Source organism: Myotis nattereri (genome assembly GCF_964212035.1).
Source record: "Myotis nattereri genome assembly, chromosome: 2".
Lineage (NCBI taxonomy): Eukaryota > Metazoa > Chordata > Mammalia > Chiroptera > Vespertilionidae > Myotis > Myotis nattereri.
The window spans coordinates 95151476-95169254 of NC_138076.1; the positions used below are offsets into that span (position 1 = coordinate 95151476).

Genomic DNA, 17779 nt, shown 5'->3' on the forward strand with positions numbered 1-17779 from the left:
TAAAAAGTAGTTAACGATAGTTATCCAATAAGCATTTATTGAGCACCTATTGTATGCCAGGTATTGTATTAAGTGTCTATGCTCTAAAAATGAGTGAGACACAATTCCTGTACAAACATCCAGTTATAAGATGCCATCCTCCTATATAATAAAAGCCTAATTTGAAAATTGTCCCCTTGGGCAGTAGTTCCACCTGGAGTTCGACTGCTTGCTATGATGTGCACTGACTACCAGGGGGCAGAGTGGAACACAGAAGGTGTTGGCGACACAGCGCTGGCAGTGGGCAGCAGTAGAGGTGCTGTCAGCCCTGATAGGCCCCAACAAGAGTGAGACCATGGTGGGATGGTGGAGCAAGTGAGCGGGGGGCGCCAGGCCAAGGTAGGTGCAAGCGGGGGCCAATTGCCCCACAGACGGCAATCAGCAGTGGCAAAAGGGGGCGGGGCCACCACCCAGCTCCAAGATGCTGAGGGAGCCAGGCAGGGGGCCTGGCCCCAATCAATCACCCCGCAGGCGGGATGGTGGAGCAGGTGAGGGGGCAGGGCCAGACCATGGCGAGGTGCCAGGCAGGGCTGTGGGGCTGCGAGGCTGGGGGTGAGAGTTGGGGCTGAGAGCTTGGAGGCACGAGCTGGGGCCTGATTCCCACAGGCCACTTTGAGGGACCCCACTCATGCATGAATTCATGCACCAGGCCTCTAGTGGGGATATAATATACAACGTAGGGAACAGAGTCAATAATTCTGTATAATAAAAGCCTAATATGCTAAGAGTCCGGTTGTCCAGTAGTCCGTTCAACCAATCAAAGGGTAATATGCTAATGATATGCGAAGGCTGCTCAACCGCTTGCTATGATGTGCACTGACCACCAGGCGACAGACAGTCAACCTGTCAACTAGTCGCTATGACATGCACTGACCACCAGGGGGCAAACTCTCCCCAGTAGGTTAGCTTACTGCTGGGGTCTGGCCAATTGGGACTGAATGAGATGGGCCAGACATGCCCTGGAACCTCCCACGGTCCCTCCCTGGCTGGCCAACTTCCCATATCCCTCTCCAAGCCCTAATTGTTCACCTGTGGTATCCCTCAGCCTGGCCTGTGCCCTCTCGCAATCTGGGACCCCTCAGGGGCTTATCGGAGAGATGGTTTCAGCCTGATCCTGTGGGCCAGGCCAAGGGACCCCACTTGTGCATGCACCAGGCCTCTAGTACTGTAATAACTATGTACCTTGACAGATGCTTATTAGATTTATTCTGGTGAACATTCTTTAAGCCCCCCCACCCCCACGGGCCCTGCTCTGTGTGCGACAGGGTAGAGCCATAACTTCCCCATCGGCCCTGCCCTGAGTGTGACAGTGGCGGCGCCTGAACCCCATGATCGGCCCTGCTCTGTGGGTGATAGAGGGCAATGCCCCAACCACCCCCCACGGGCCCTGCTCTGTGTGTGATGGGGTAGAGCCATAACGTCCTCATCGACCCTGCCCTGAGTGTGACAGGGTGCGGCACCCCAGCCCCCTGATCCACCGTGCTCTGTGTGTGACAAGGGGCGGTGCCCCAACTCCCCTATCTGCCCTACTCTGTGTGTGATGGGGGGAGCTCCCCAACCCCCTGATCGACCCTGCTCTGTGTGTGACACGGTACGGATCCCCAACCCCCGTGATGGGCCCTGCTCTGTGAATGACAGGGGCAGCGCCCCACCCCCCTGATTGGCCCTGCTCTGTGTGTGACAGGGGGTGGCGTCGCAACCTCCCCATTGACCCTGTCTTGAGTGTGACAGAGGGCGGTGCCCCAACCCCGCAATCGGCCCTACCCTGCGCGTGACTGAGGGTGGCATCGCAACCTCCCAATCCGCCCTGCTCTGTGCATGACTGGGGGCGGCGCCCCAACTCCCCTATCGGCCCTGCTCTGAGCCCGACCAGGGGCTGCACCTAGGGATTGGGCCTGCCCTCTGCCACCCGGGAGCAGGCCTAAGCCAGCAGGTCGTTATCTCCCGAGGGGTCCCAGACTGCGAGAGGGCACAGACCGGGCTGAGGGACCCCCCCTTCCACCCGAGTGCACAAATTTTTGTGCACCGGGCCTCTAGTTAAAAATAAAATTAAAAAAATAAAGAATAAAAGAACTGGGTTTCTGGTAATGTAATTTAAATAAATCAAAATTAATTTTAAAACCAAAAATTGACACAGTTTCTGTACCAAAGAATGGAAAAAACAACCTTTCAAATAATTAGTAATTAATGTGTAAATACAGTAATTATAATATGTAAAGTTGTTTTTAAGATCACAAAGAAAGTACATGTAACCCGTTGCATTTAAAGTGGGAAGTATAAGAAGCGAGAGGCTATTACAGGCCTCCACTTCCTCCCCTGCAGTCTCTTCTTTGTGCAATGGATGGCATTGTCCCAGACAAAGCAATTGGTACAAAGCAGAAATTGGATAAGCTCTTCTCTGGCTGCATCACTGACTGACCCTTTATCTGAGCAGTAGCAACTCAGTCTCTGCAGCCAATGGAAATGACAACAAGAAGTTCAAAGGTGACAACAGAAGTGCAGGCTTGTCTTCCAGAGTGATTCTCATCTGGAAGCTTCCCAGTGATGTCACCGAGGGCGAGGTCATTTCCCTGGGACTGCCCTTTGGGAAGGTCACCATTTCCTGATGCTGAAAGGGAAAAACAGGTCTTCATTAAGAAAAACATGGAGGAGGCAGCCAACATCATGGTGAACTACACCTTGGTGACACCCAAGCATCTTGGCCAGCCAATCTATATCCAGTTCTCCAACAACAAGGAGCTGAAGATGCACAGCTCACCCAACCAGGTACAGGCCCAGGCAGCCTTGCAGGTGGTGAACTGTGATCAGTCCGGAACTTGGCACTTGCTGCCTCGGTCCTGGCTATGGATGCTGGGATGGCGGTGGCTGGCCAGAGAATGGTGCTCAGGATCGTTGTGGAGCCCTTCTTCTACTCAATAACCCTGGAGGTGCTTCACCAGATCTTCTCCAAGTTTGGCATGGTTCTGAAAATCATCACTCTCACCAAGAACAACCAGTTCCAGGCACTGCTGCAGTATGCCAAACCATGAGTGTCCAGAAGGCTAAGCTGTCACAGGACAGGTAGAACATCTACAATGCTTGCACACACTCCATATATACTTTTCTCTGCTCACCAGCCTCAATGTCAATCAAGTACAACAATGACAAGATCCGAGTCTACACCACTCCTACCCTGCCCTCTAGTGACAGCCATGCCTCACTGGATAAGACCATGGCTCCGGCCATGGGCCTTCCGTGCACCTGCTATCATGTCAGTTTTTCCATTGGCAGGAGCTGGTTCCCCTCTCACCTTTGCAATTTCTCATGCTGCAGGCCTTTCTTTTCCCAATGTGCATGGGGCCCTGGTCCCTCTGGCCACACCTTCAGTGGCAGCAGCTGGCCCGATCGCCATCCCAGGCCTGTCAGGGGCTGGAAATTCTGTTATGCTTGTCAGCAACCTTATCCCCCAGAAGTCACACCCCAAAGCCTCTTTATTCTTTTCCGTGTGTATGGCTATGTGCAGTGGGTGAAGATTTTGTTCAATAAGATGGAGAATGCTCTGGTGCAGACGCCGGAGGGAAGCCAGGCCTAGCTGGCAATGAACCCCTCAAAGAGCACAAGCTGCAGGGAAACCCTGTGCACATCATGCTCTCCAACCATGAGAACATGCGGCTGCCCCGTGAGGGCCAGAGGGACCAGGACCTCACCAAGAACTATAGGAACTCACTTCTGCGCGGCTTTAAGAAGCCAGGCACCAAAAACTTATAGTATTTCTTCCCACCCTCAACCAACCTGCACCTTTCCAAGATCTCGCCTTCCATATCCGAGGACAACCTCAAGATCCTCTTCTCCAGCAACAGCGGAATTGTCTAAGGGTTCACATTCTTACAGAAGGATTACAAGATGGTGCTGATCTAGATGGGTTCAGTGCAGGAGGCCATCCAGGCACTCATCCACCCGCACAACCACGACCTGTGAGAGAACAGCCACCTGGGAGGACAAGGGCTCTTAAGCTTTCAAGGTTTTTTTCCCCTGCAAATTATAGACCAGAGTTTTTTTTTGTTTTTGTCTGCCTCTAAGGCTGGCACACATTAAGGTGGCACAACAGCTCTTGAGTCTTAACTGTCTCCTTTACCTTGTGTAGTCCTGCACTCAGGGGTCCCAGGGGCTTCCCTGTGCACAGACCTTGTGCTGGTCGACCCCTCTTCCTGGGGGCTGGACTACTGAGTGTTCGTGTTTGCATGGGGACAAGGGTTTAAATATAATTTTTGTACCTGTTGTAAGACATGAGGGGCAACAAGCACTGTTTTTTATGGTGTCACATGTATATTTTGATGTCAGCAATTATAGGCTCAGTATTGTAATGTGGAGCATTGCACATTCCATTGCCTGCCTTATGGCTTGTAATGTTGAGAAAACTGAATTAAAGTGATTTTATAACAAACCTTCCCTTTTCTGCCGGCTTTCTGTTCACACTGTAGAAGGCAGTTTGGCCATCCTGTACTGGAGTTAAATAAATAAATTCTCTCTATCCTGGTAAGAAAAAAAAAGAAGTGAGAAAGGCAAGAAAGGCCCCATACCTGAGGCAACAGTTAAACTTAGTAGGTTGTGTAGGAGGTAATCAGAGATATGAAAAACTTATTCAAATTAAGAATGTTCCATTCTATCCCTAGTATTTCTGATGGTATTTAAATTATAGATAATTATTGAAATTTATAAAATTACTTTGCTATAACTTTTGAGACAATGATACAATGATCCCTTTTAGTCAAGTAATGTGATTGATTTCATTGATAAATTTTCCCTATTGAACCATTCTTAAATTCCTGGAATAAACCTATTTGATCATGGTTTATTTCTTTAAATTCACAGTAGATATACTTGCATACAATTTTATATAGACTTTTGAAATCTATGTTTATAAGTAAAGTAGGCCTATATTTTCTTATGTGTTGTGCTGTTTTTCATGGCTGTTGAAATCAAGTTAACACAAACTTCAAAAAATAAATTGGCAGCTCCTTTTCTTTTTTCCATAAACAGCTCTATTATTGGTTATTTTTCCATGAGCATATCCTATTTTGTGAATGTGTTTCTTTCCTGTTATTATTATTGCTGTTGTTGCTATTATTTCTCTGGTTCCCAGCCCAGGTTGCAGGTGGAGTTAATATATATATATATATTATTAACTTCAGGCCAAATCCCTCTGCCAGGGACTAAACCTCCTGGGATGCCAGGTAGAGGACAAAGAAGATATGAGAAGTCATTTATACTAATTAAAGGGTAGTATGCTAATTAGATGTCTTCTGGACGACCTTCCAGACGTCCTTCCCAACAAAGCCGCGATGGCTGTGAAGACCAGAGAGAGATGGCTTGGCAGCTGCCATGGCTCCAAGGCCCAGAGAGAACCACAGCGAGCCAGAAGTCCCTCTTCTGTGTGTGAGCTGCACAGGAAACACCTTTTGCCTTCAATACTGCGGCAACTCTTCTTGGCATTGACTCCACAATGTGTTGAAAGGTGATGCGAGGAATCTGACACCATGCCTGATGAATAGCACTGTCCAGTTCTGTGAGATTTGATGATTGTGGAACCAGCTGCCTGATGGCTCTTTTAACTTTGTCCCACAAATGCTCAATTGGATTGAGATCTGGTGATTGTGGGGGCCACCTAAGCAAGGTAAAGTCTCCTTCACGTTCTTAAAACCACTCCTGCACAATATGAGCACCATGGCATTGCACATTGTCTTGTTGGAAGAAGCTATCTCCATTGGGAGATGATAGGATGAACTTGATCAGCAACGATACTTAGGTATGTTGTGCTATTCAGACGTTGTTCCACATGAATTAAAGGGACCAAATCATGTCAGGAAAACATGCCCCAAACCATAACACTGCCCCCACCAGCTTGAAGGGTTGTACTGATGCATGTGGGGTGCATGCTTTTATGCTGTTTCTGTCAAATTCTCACTTTGCCATCTGCATGATGTAACTGGAAACATGATTCATCGGACCACATGACTTTTTTCCAATGCTCGACTGTCCAATCCTTGTGTTCCTGTGCGAATTGGAGATGTTTTATCTTGGTAACTGCAGACAGCAAAAGTGTTTGAACAGGCCTTTGACTTCCATATCCCATACAATGCAGTGTACAGCTAATTTGCCTACAAACGTCAGGTGGTCATAATAATCTGGCCACTCAACGTTCAAATATCTCCCACATTCAAAGGCTGTTAAATTGTGTTGTTTACTCATATCTTCAGGAAAAAAATCACTTCTACTGTCATGGTTAACAACCTGCTTCCCTATTTCTAATGGTCTGGCCTTCTAATAACTTCAGCACGAAATTATAGCTAATTTGCTTACAAACGTCAGGTGGTCATAATAATCTGGCCACTGAGTATATATATGAGTTACCTTATTATATTACTTACTAGTAGTCCAGTGCACAAAATTGGTGCCCTGGGGGTGTCCCTCAGCCCAGCCTGCACTTTCTCCAATCTGGGACCCCTTGTGGGATGTCCAATTGCCGGTTTAGGCCTAATCTCACAGGCAGTCAGACATCCCTCTCATAATCTGGGACTGCTGGCTCCCAACTGCTCTCCTGCCTGCCTGCCTGATTGCCTCTAACCACTTCTGCCTGACAGCCTGATCACCCCCTAACTACTCCCCTGCCAGCCTGACTGATGCCTAACTGCTCCCCTGCAGGCCTGGTTGCCTCCAACTGCCCTCCCCTGCCGGCCTAGTCACCCCTAACTGCCCTCCGCTGCTGGCCATCTTGTGGCCACATGGGGGTGGCCATCTTGTGTGAGGAAGTGGTGGTCAATTTTCATATTACCTCTTTATTATATAGGATTATATAGGATGCATTCTATATATTTATTGTTTTGTTCACATGATCCACTTTGGACTTAGAAAACTGAATTAAAGCATCCTACTTCTAGTCTATGCTATAGACTAGACCAGAATTACTAGGATAGAAATAAAAAGCCTTTCTTTTTCTTCACTGTGGCCTTCCACAATTTATAAGAAGCACCTGATAAATTAAACCTCAAGATTGTTAGCTCCTCTGATTCAAGCAGCCCCTCTTTCAAACTGCAAGACAAGTTACTCTCAAGGCTACATTCTTGCAAACCTCTCCTACCTGTTGTTTTTTACAACTCTGGGATAGTTAATAAAAGTTTCCTACCTTCTTTCTCTTCAAACAAGATTCTTTTGAACTCTTCAAAACCTTTACTCTAAGAATGTTTTACAGGCTTTGGAAAAATACTGATAAGACACCTCCCTAGGACATCTGCCTGAATTGTTTCCTGAAGAACCAGCAAATTTTTCAAGGACAACCCCCTGATGTCTGGTCAACTCCAACCTCAAAATCCCGCTCCCTTCCTTATCACCTAGCAATAGCAGCCAAGGCTTTAAAAGGGGGAGCAGCTTTTGTTCTTTGCCCTTGTATTGATTAGTAATACACTGGCCCTCTCCCTTCCAGAAAAGTAAAAATAAGCTTTCTCTCTGCATCTATCTATCTATCTATCTATCTATCTATCTATCTATCTATCTATATCTCTTCTTTTAGTTCTGAATTCACAGGCTGTATCACCAGCTAAAAACCCTAACAAAAAAATCTTCTGCAAATTCTGCTTCATACCTAGCCCCGCCTCCTTATACCTGTACGTGCGCAATTAAGTTAGTATCTCTGAAGTAGAGATAAAGCATTATTTTTAAAGCAATAATTTGCTGTCATGTTAATGCCTGCCCAGTCTTTAGTGCTCCAAATCCTTCATCTGTACATTATTTAATTGTTTTAAGCTAATTCTAAAAACGTTTCAATCTTTTTGTTTCAATTGCATCTCATGTATATAGCATACAGAAACATTCCTTCCCTAGGAGGGTTAAGTTGAAAATAATTCTCACTATTTCCTTTTACTCACCTCTCTGCTCTCTGCTTTCTCATTCACACCCACTTTCCACATCCAGTCCAACAGCAAGCTTTTATGGCAAAACTCTCAAATCCACTATTTCTCTCACTCCCAACACCTTAGTCTAGGGCAGTGGTCGGCAAACCGAGGCTCACGAGCCACATGTGGCTCTTTGGTCCCTTGAGTGTGGCTCTTCCACAAAATGCCACATGTGGGCGCGCACGTACAGTGCGATTGAAACTTCGTGGCCCATGCGCAGAAGTCGGTTTTCGGCCTGGGCTACTCTATTTTGAAGAAGTGGCGTTAGAAGAAGTGGGGGGTGTTGGTCGTTCAGGCAACAGGAGATGCGGCGCAGGCGGGTCAAGGGATATTCAGCACTGGGGAGGTGCCCGATTCATGCAGGAGTGGAGTGAGCCAGTCAGTCAGCAGTCTCATTGTGCAGTGGTTAGTGCTAGTCGCGTCCGCAAATCGTGCGCAGGTGACAAAAGTACCTACTTGAAGCATAAAGTTACCTGTATTTTTCCAACCAGCTGCAAATCCTGCAGGTATTCAATTTTATCAATAAATAATATCGTTATTAAGTATGATATCAAGTTTTATTCAATGTACCTATAGTTTAACTAAGACTTAAAACTTTAAGTAAAAATTTATTAAGTTAATTTTAGTGAACGTTGTGGAGTGAAAGAAGATGTAGGATTGAGAAAGGTATGTTGGACATATAGAGAGGATGAACGAAAGGAGATAGACAAAACAAGTATACAAGACGAGTGTGGATGGGAGAGTTGGAAGGGATCGACCTCAGCGAATGTACCTCAATCAGCTTAGGAGTACCCTAATTAAGTTAATAACAATGTACCCTCCTATATAGTTTAAGTTTAAAAAATTTGGCTCTCAAAAGAAATTTCAATCATTGTACTGTTAATATTTGGCTCTGTTGACTAATGAGTTTGCCGACCACTGGTCTAGGGCAGTGGTTCCAAACTGCGGCTCGTGAGCCACATGCGGCTCTTTGGCCCTTTGAGTGTGGCCACAAAGTTTCAATCACACTGTACGTGAGCACCCGCACTTGGTATTTTGTGGAAAAGCCACACTCAAGGGGCCGCAGTTTGCCAACCACTGGTCTAGGGTAACATCACTGGTTGTCCAATTTTCTTCAGGAGTCTCCAACCTTGCATCTTCTCTCCCTCCTTTTTCCCTTACCAATCACTTTTTCTCATGAAAGTCAAAATAATCTTTTTTATATTTAAAAAAACTTTATTGTTGAAAGTATTACATATGTCCCCATATTCCTCCCCATTGACCGCTCAGAATATTCTTTTTAAATACTTGATTAGATTTTGTCACACCTCTGCATAACGTTATAAAATCCAAACTCTTAAGGGAGTCTATGTGGGCCTACATGGCCTTTTCTCTAACTAATTCCAGCCTTATTTCATGACACCATCTTCTAAGTGCCAAATATTCTGGTTCCTCCAACTGTAATTTCCATTCTGAAATTTTATTTATGTTGCTCATTCTACTTGAAACTACCCTAGCTTCTCCCTTCATCTAATTAGCTTCTACTCACCTCCCAAGTTTCTGTTCAAATGTTACTTTCTCAGGAGACCATACCTGACTACCACATTTAGATTAACTCCTTCCTGTTATTTTTAGAAAACCATTCTTTTCCTTCATTACACTTATATAATTTATACTTAGATAGTTACATGTATGCTAGTTATGTGTGTGCTGGTCATTTCTCCCTGACTAGTGCCCTATTCCATTAGGAAAGGGACTTGTGTAGTTCCAGGCAAGTAGTAGGTTTGTCAAGTTGTAAAAGTTTTAGTTATATGTGAGAAAATTGTCTCTGAGAAGTTATATAACTTTGAGAATGCATTAAAGCTTTGAGATAATCCTGCTGTGTTTTAGTTTTAGTTGAATCCTACAAGAATTTTGAGAACTTTTCATTATACACAATTCAATATAGGTTAAAATAAAATCAAAGGTTTATAATATTACTAGAGGTCCATTGCACGAAGAGATTCATGCAATAGGCCTTCCTTCCCCTGGCTGCCGGCACCGGTTTTCCTCCAGCACCCGGGACCCAGGCCTTCGCTCCGGCCGCAGCAGAGAAGCCAAGCCTCTTCAGTCTTCAGTCTTCTTTAGTCTTCAGTCTTCAGTTATCTTCAGTCTTCGTTCTGCCATCTTTGTTGGGTTAATTTGCATACCCATCCTTGTATTAATTAGTAATACACTGGCCCTCTCCCTTCCAGAAAAGTAAAAATAATTTGCATACCCATCCTGGTGGGCTTATGGAGTGACACCAATTTGCATGTTTCTCTTTTATTAGTGTAGATACAGCTGAATACTGGCCTTGCGAACATTGACTTCCTTAGCCCTTGTTCTATGTGTCTCCATTCCTACATGCAAGCTGGGCAACTGTGGTCAACCCTGCCCCAGGACTGTTGGGTACTTAGGCCTTATAGCATTAGACATACTTAGAGGGGATCCATCACTATCTCCACCAATACTGCCATTAGACTTCATCTTTGAGACAGAATCTATTGACCCTAAGAAGGTAACAGGGAATACCCTTTTATCATGTGAAACTTTAAAATATTAACATGAACAAACATCATTGTTATTTTACCATGAGGTTCTCTAGGAGACAGAGACATTTAAAAAGCTCAAACAAAACCCAGCATTTAAAAATGTCCTCTCTCTCTCTCTCTCTCTCTCTCTCTCTTCTTTTTTAACAAGTAGGACAGAAGGAAACTATAAAAGAAGTTAAAAGAGCAGACTTTCAAATTATTTTTCATCTTGATGGGAATGAAAAAAATACCTGGTAGTGGAAACTATAAAAGAAGTTAAAAGAGCAGACTTTCAAATTATTTTTCATCTTGATGGGAATGAAAAAAATACCTGGTAGCTTTTCCAATGTAGTAAGTTTGGATATTCTTGACCTAATTCCTGTCTAGCACTCTTTGCACTGTTCTTCTCTCTACCACACCTCCCCCAGCTTCTCTGCTAAGGAGTGCTCATTTGCATAATTAAACTGCTTAACAGGGATGCTGAAAGAGTAGAACAAACCATGCTTGGAGCCAAATATTCTTCAAGTGCCATTTTTACTTACACCCCCATTGCGGGAGAGAAACCATTTGAAGAAAAAGTGGAAGCTGCATAGTGATATATTAAAAATGCCCATGGAATATAGTTTATAAAATTGAGAAGTTTAGCATGGGTCTATTAGCCTGAAGGCAGAAAGAAATGAGACATAGACAAGGAGGAAATATGAGGATCTGTGAGAACTGAATTGGGAAAATTTAAATGCATTTTACAGCTTTTGGAACTAGCTTGTCAAGGCTGAATCCATATATATGAGGAGGTAACTCTCCCCATTGTAGTAAGTGTGAAATACTACATAGAACTCCAGTTATTAGAGTCACTAGTTTGGGTAAATTACCTTCAGGAAACTACTCCTAAAATGCACATAGTTTTTTGTTTGGTTTTAATTTGTTTGTTTGTTTTCTTGCTTCTTTTGCTCAGAATACAGGGATAAGACAAAACAAAGGGCTAATTTTGTATAAGGATGAATTCTGGATCATAAAAGAAAGCCTCAAGCTGGTTAAGTTTGATCTGAAATGACATTGCAACATAATGCCTAAAACACAAAGCTTGATGTGGGAAGGAAATAAGAACTTTGCCTTTCCTTTAGCTTTGCCTTAGAATAGTTTTTTAGATGCTTTTTATCAAGAGATGTTTATTCATAATGTTAGCAGGAAAAATAAGTTAAAACACTTGTATGTTGAAACATCTCTGATTTTTAATATGTCTTAGCTAATGACAATAGAGATAATGGCCAGAACCCAAGGCAATAGAGTTCTTCTGAGTAGAGGTAACTGGGCCTTCTTCACAGCTCAGACTCAACCCCAACCATTGCCTGCATCTCTCCTGAGCAACATCTGTTGGCTAGTGATACCTCATTCCATTTTCCCATGGGGTTTAACATTAGTCACATTATGGAAGGTGACTAATGTTAAATGTCAGCATCCCATGAGCCATTATTCCAAGCTAATGCCCCTCCTGTAGAATATAAGCTACATGATAGATGATGCTTTGTCTGAGTTGCTCATAGATGTATTCACAGTACCTAAACCAGTGCCTGTACCATGGTAGGCACAAAATAAATATTGAAACAACAAGTGAAAGAATGAGCAAACAAGAAGTTAAAGCAGAAGCTCAGTAGAGTGATCAAGTCATCTGGTTTTAAAACTGAAAATTCTGTATCCCAGAAACCTCAGTCTTAGATAAAGCAGATGGTCAATAACCTAATGTCCAATCATATAAGTAAAACCCACAATGTGGGCATTAGAGGTTATCCATTCAACGAATGTTTTCTTGAGTATCTAGTAGGTTTCAGACACTAACCCAGGCACTAAGATTAGGGTAGTGTGCAAGACACAAAAACACCAAATGTAGCTTACATCCTGGTGTAGCAGTCATTAAATACACAGACCATCAGACACATTGCATAAAATCAGGCAGTAAGACGTTCAGTGAAGAATAATGAAGCAACAAAAATGATAACAAGTGATGAGGGAGGGGAGCTGTTTTGAACATGATAAGTCAGTAAGTGTCTGCTGATGTGATCAATGTTCTGAATGAAGTGAGTGAGTAAACTTTGAGGATGTGTGGGAATGAGTGTGCTGAAAAGAGAAAAGCAGATGCACAGGTCCTGTAGCAGGAGTATGCTAGGCTTATCTATACATATATAAAAGCCTAATATGCAAATTGTCCCTCCTGGGAGTTCGACAGGGAGACTGATCACTCACTTTGATGTGCACTGACCACCAGGGGGTGGCATGGAATGAAGGAAGGCCCCAGCCAGAAGACAGAAGGCCCCAATTGGGCCTGATTGCCAGCCAGGCCTAGGGACCCTACCCAGGGACAAATTTCATGCACCAGGCTTCTAATTGGAGAATCAAACTTTGCTATTGTTTGACCTACCTCCTGAAGTTTAGGCCTACAGGAAAACAAGCCTGTATATAATCACTTTTTTAATCTGTGCATTCCTTTATTCATTCACGTATCTCAATAACATATTTTTAGGTACCTACTATGTGCCAGGGACTATGCCATATATTGACATATAAAGACAACATTGGCTCACTCTTGTCCATCTTTTCTCTAAAGGAACAAGAACTCTCCCCAGTATTCTTCAGAGGTTTATGACGTTATATTCTGAACAGACTAAAATTGTTAACCAGCCCTGCAGCCTAACTAGCTTAAACTTCTACCATTGCCATATCCTGGGACATCCTGCTCTACGTCCCACCCATCTCTCTGCATCAATTACACACTTAGATAACTGAAAGCACTTAACAAAACTCTATAGCAGTGATTCTCAACCTTCCAAATGCTGCGACCCTTTAATACAGTTCCTCATATTGTGGTGACCCCAACCATAAAATTATTTTCATTGCTACTTCATAACTGTAATTTTGCTACTGTTATGAATCATAATGTAAATATCTGATATGCAGGATGTATTTTCATTGTTACAAATTGAACATAATTAAAGCATAGTGATTAATCACAAAAACAATATGTAATTATATATGTGTTTTCCAATGGTCTTAGGCGACCCCTGTGAAAGGGTCGTTCTACCCCCAAAGGGGTCGCAACCCACAGGTTGAGAACCGCTGCTCTATAGGATGTGCTTTTCCAGGCTTTAATAAAGATAAGGACATGTTACAGCAGGAAAAGGAAAGCACAAGCAAACATCAAAAGAGTTCTGAGACTTCCAGGTCCAGTCCCCAGGCTGTGTTTCATCTTTAGATTGATTGTTAACCCCATAGACATGTTGGTCTCGGGATTCAAGGCTCAAGTTTATAAAGGGTCTTTTATGTGCCACTCATCATGTGGCTAAAAGGAAGCTTCATAATTGGTTAAATCAGGGCCAAACCATCAAGCAATACATTTCAGTAAACAATGTGGAGATGGTAATACATGGTGCATCTAAAGGCATTTTGGACCTTCATCGGCGCATTATATATCATTCGCTATTACCAGTAATTTTCATCCGTAACTTGACTGAAGATTTCCAGTTACTTTTGCTGCTGTGACTGATGCTGCCTTAGCACTAAACTGCAAAAACTTCATCTGTGCCCATTTTCTTCTTTCCCTTTCTGCTCATCTTATCTCTACCCATAAATTTGAAACACATTTATCACCTGATGAAACCTGAATTAAGCTTTTGCCCGTTTATCCATCACCACACTTAATCACTGCTTAATAGCCAGTAGGCAGCCCTAACTTAATATGTTCTAAATAAAACTATTATTTTTTTCCCAACACCCTCCCTCTCCCGGGCATCCCAGTGTGTGGAATAAAAACTCATCCAATTATACATCCCCCAACTAAGGAGATATATATCCTTTTCTTTGAATTTATCAAAACAATCATCTGATCCGTTTTTTCTGCCTTTGAATAGAGGAGTTTTGTTTTTTTTAATGCAGTACATATAGTACAAAGACATTGGAGATTACATATACAGTATCTTAAAGTGAGGTTTGCTGATATATAATTGACAAACAATATATCACATACTTCTGAGTGTACAGAGAGGATATAGTCTTGATTTTTATCATTCATTTTTCTTTACAATTCACATTCTAACATCAAGCAAATTCATTAGCTTTATTTTCTGAAAGATTCCCATTTGACATCAACATGCTGAAGGCTACAGCTGTACTTACTGAACATGCAATCAGGGCAAATGTGTGTGTGGCGGGGGTGGGGGGGGTGGGGGGGCGGCGCAGGATGGTCTTAGGTATAGCTGACAACTTCCTCTCCTGGGGGAGAAAGAAGGAGATGAGGCTACAACTTGCAATGCTCTGAAAAAGAACTCAAAGTGATTCCGATGGGCATTTAGGGATCAGCAAGCACACTGAACCTGAATATTAAAAGAAAGTATTCTAAAGCACTAAGAAAACTTTAAAATTAAAGCTGATCCTGCTTGAGATAGGGAATTTGTGACACTTTCTGCCAGGAAAAGGAACAGTACAGAATAAGTCCAACTAAGGACTAAAAGAAGGAAGGGAAATCAACCTACCTCAGATGGGATTGTGTATAAGGGGGATTCTGATATAGAAGGAGAGTGGGTGTGGTAAGGTGGGGAATGTCCAGTCAAAAATAAAGTTAGTTACTTAATGCCGAAAATGACAGCTAATAATACTTACAGGCCAACTCAAAGAAAAGCTTAGGTTTTAAAAGAGTATTCAGAATATAAAAAGTTTTGCTGAATTTGACTTTTTAGTATAAAACCAAATAAAACCAAAAATGTGTGGAAACCCAAATAAATATGCTTGCTTTAGAAGTCATAATTGACATAGATAAATTAACTTTCTCACACACAAAAATAAGATTTATGAAAGTACTAGAGGCCCAGTGCACGAATTCGTGCATAGGTAGGGTCCAGCTGGCCTGGCCCCAATTAGGGCCAGGCCTGTAGGAAGAAGGAGATGGCGGGAGATTGGCCGGCTGGCCAGCCCACCCTACCCTGATCAGGGCCCAATTAGGGTCGGGCAGGCTGGGGGGAGGGGCCATGGGCAATTGGCCAGCAGACCCAGCCCCCGAGTGGGGTTGGGGTGCCGATCAAAGACAGAGCTGGCTGGGGGGAGGGGCCACAGGCAGATCAGGTGGTGGGGAGCTGATCTAGGGCCAGTGGCCTGTGGGAGGGGCCATAGGTGGTTGGCTGGCCAGCCTTGCCCCTGATTGGAGTGAGGGGGGGGCCAATCATTGGCAGGGCCGGCCTCAGGGAGGGGCTGTGGGCCGATCAGGGTGGTGGAGGCCCATTGGGGTGGGGCTGGTTGGAGGGAGGAGCTGCAGGAGGACAGCCGGCCAGCCCTGCCCCTTATTGCTTTAGAGCCGGCGGATCGAGGACAGGGCCAGCAGGGATGAAGGGCCATGGGGAGTGTTGGCTGGCTGGCCCCACCCCCCTGATTGGGCTGGTTCCCTGGCCACAGTGGGCGTCATAGAGATTGGTCATTCTGATAGTTATGGCATTACAATTGCTGGTTTTTTATAGAGAGAGATTATTGCTAAATAGGGTCTTGGCATCCTTTTTTAAAATTTTTACTTGTTGATTGTAGTTTGCATTCAACACTTTTTTGTCTTAGTTTCAGATGGATAGCACAGCAGATAGATATGCATATAGGTTTCAGTGTTTCCTTCCATAGTCAAGTGTCCACCTGGCACTAGAGTTACTAGAATTTTGTTAACTATATTCCCTATGCTTTACCTTATATCCCCTTGCCTATTTTGTAAATACCTATTAGTACTTAATCCCATAACCTTTTTTAACTTAATCTTCCAATGTCCCTCTTTTCTGACCTTGTCTGTTGTCTGTGTCTATAAGACTATTTCTAATTTGTTTGGTCCTTTATTTTGTTCTTTAGATTTCACATATAAGTGAAATCATATGGTATTTGTATTTCTCTGCCTGTCTTATTTCACTTACATAATAACATCTAGGTCTATCCAGCTATTGCAAATGATATTTCATTATTTGTTATGGCCAAGTAATATTCTATTGTACATATGCACCAATTTTTTTTTATCCACTCATCTATTGATGTACATTTGGGTAGCTTCCATATTTTGGCTATTATAATAATGAGCCAGTGAACATGGGTGTTTTGAGTTTCTTTGGCATCTCATATGTTAAAAAGAACTCACAAACCCTCCCTCGTGCACTGTTGATGGGAATGTAGATTGGCACAGCCACTGTGAAAAGCAGTATGGAATTACTTAAAAAAAATAAAAATGGAACTGCCTTATACCCAGTGATTCCACTTCTGTGTATATATCTGAAGAAACCTGAATCACTAATTCAAAAAAATGTATGTACCCCTATGTTCATTGCAGCTTTATTTACAATAGCCAAAATTTGGAAGCAGCCCAAGTGTCCATGGGTAGATGAGTGGATAAAAAAGCTATGGTACATTTATATAATGGCATATTACTCAGTTGTAAAACAGAAGGAAATCTTACCCTTTGTGACTGCGTGGGTGGACTTGAAGAGTATTATATGAAGTGAAATAAGCCAGTCAGTGAAAGACAAGTACCATATGATTTCACTTATACAAGTATGTTAATCTAATGAACAAAATAAACGAACAAAATAGAAAAAGACTCATATCAGTAGATACAGAGAACAGACTGACAGCTGTCAGAGGAGAGGGGAGTTGGGGAGCTGGTGAAAAAGATAAAGGTAATAAAAAAAACTTCATAAACACAGACAACAGTATGGTAATTACAAGAGGAAAAGGGGAGTGGTGGGAGGTAGAAGAGGGCAAGATGGGGATATGGTGATGAAAGGAGATTTGACTTGGGGTGGTCAACATACAATGCAATATACAGATGATGCATTATAGAATTTATACCTGAAACCTATATGATGTTATTATTGTCACTCCAATAAATTCACTAAATAAAATAAATAAATTGATAAATAAATAAATAAATAAATAAATAAATAAATAAATAAGAAGTCACTTTAGTTTGTTCTTAGAATTGCTAAGAACAGTACTATTTGTAATGGTACCCACAAAGATAGGACATAGTTTATTGCCATCACAATTGAGAAGAGAAAGTTCACTTTACTAATGAGGAAAGAAAAGCAAGAGTGGGCACAGCAAAAAGGGGGACTAGCTACAGCATCTTGTAATTAATCAAGATTCACACCCTGGAAGAATCTCATTTTTTAAAAAAAACAACACTAGCTAACAGCACTCACTGAAGAAGCAGTTGTTGATTTTGTTTTCAGCTTATAAGAAAGTGGCCTTGGAAGTTTTCATTTGCATCATATG

At 43.0% G+C, this 17779-nt stretch overlaps 1 pseudogene across 1 annotated transcript; it reads left to right on the forward strand.

Annotated features, from left to right (window-relative positions):
* Positions 1-2376: 2376 nt before the first annotated feature.
* On the forward strand, positions 2377-3996 carry LOC308513244 (polypyrimidine tract-binding protein 1-like; annotated as a pseudogene). The gene is made up of 2 exons: positions 2377-3266; positions 3352-3996. The product of its transcript is annotated as a polypyrimidine tract-binding protein 1-like (transcript).
* The last annotated feature ends 13783 nt before the right edge of the window (positions 3997-17779 follow it).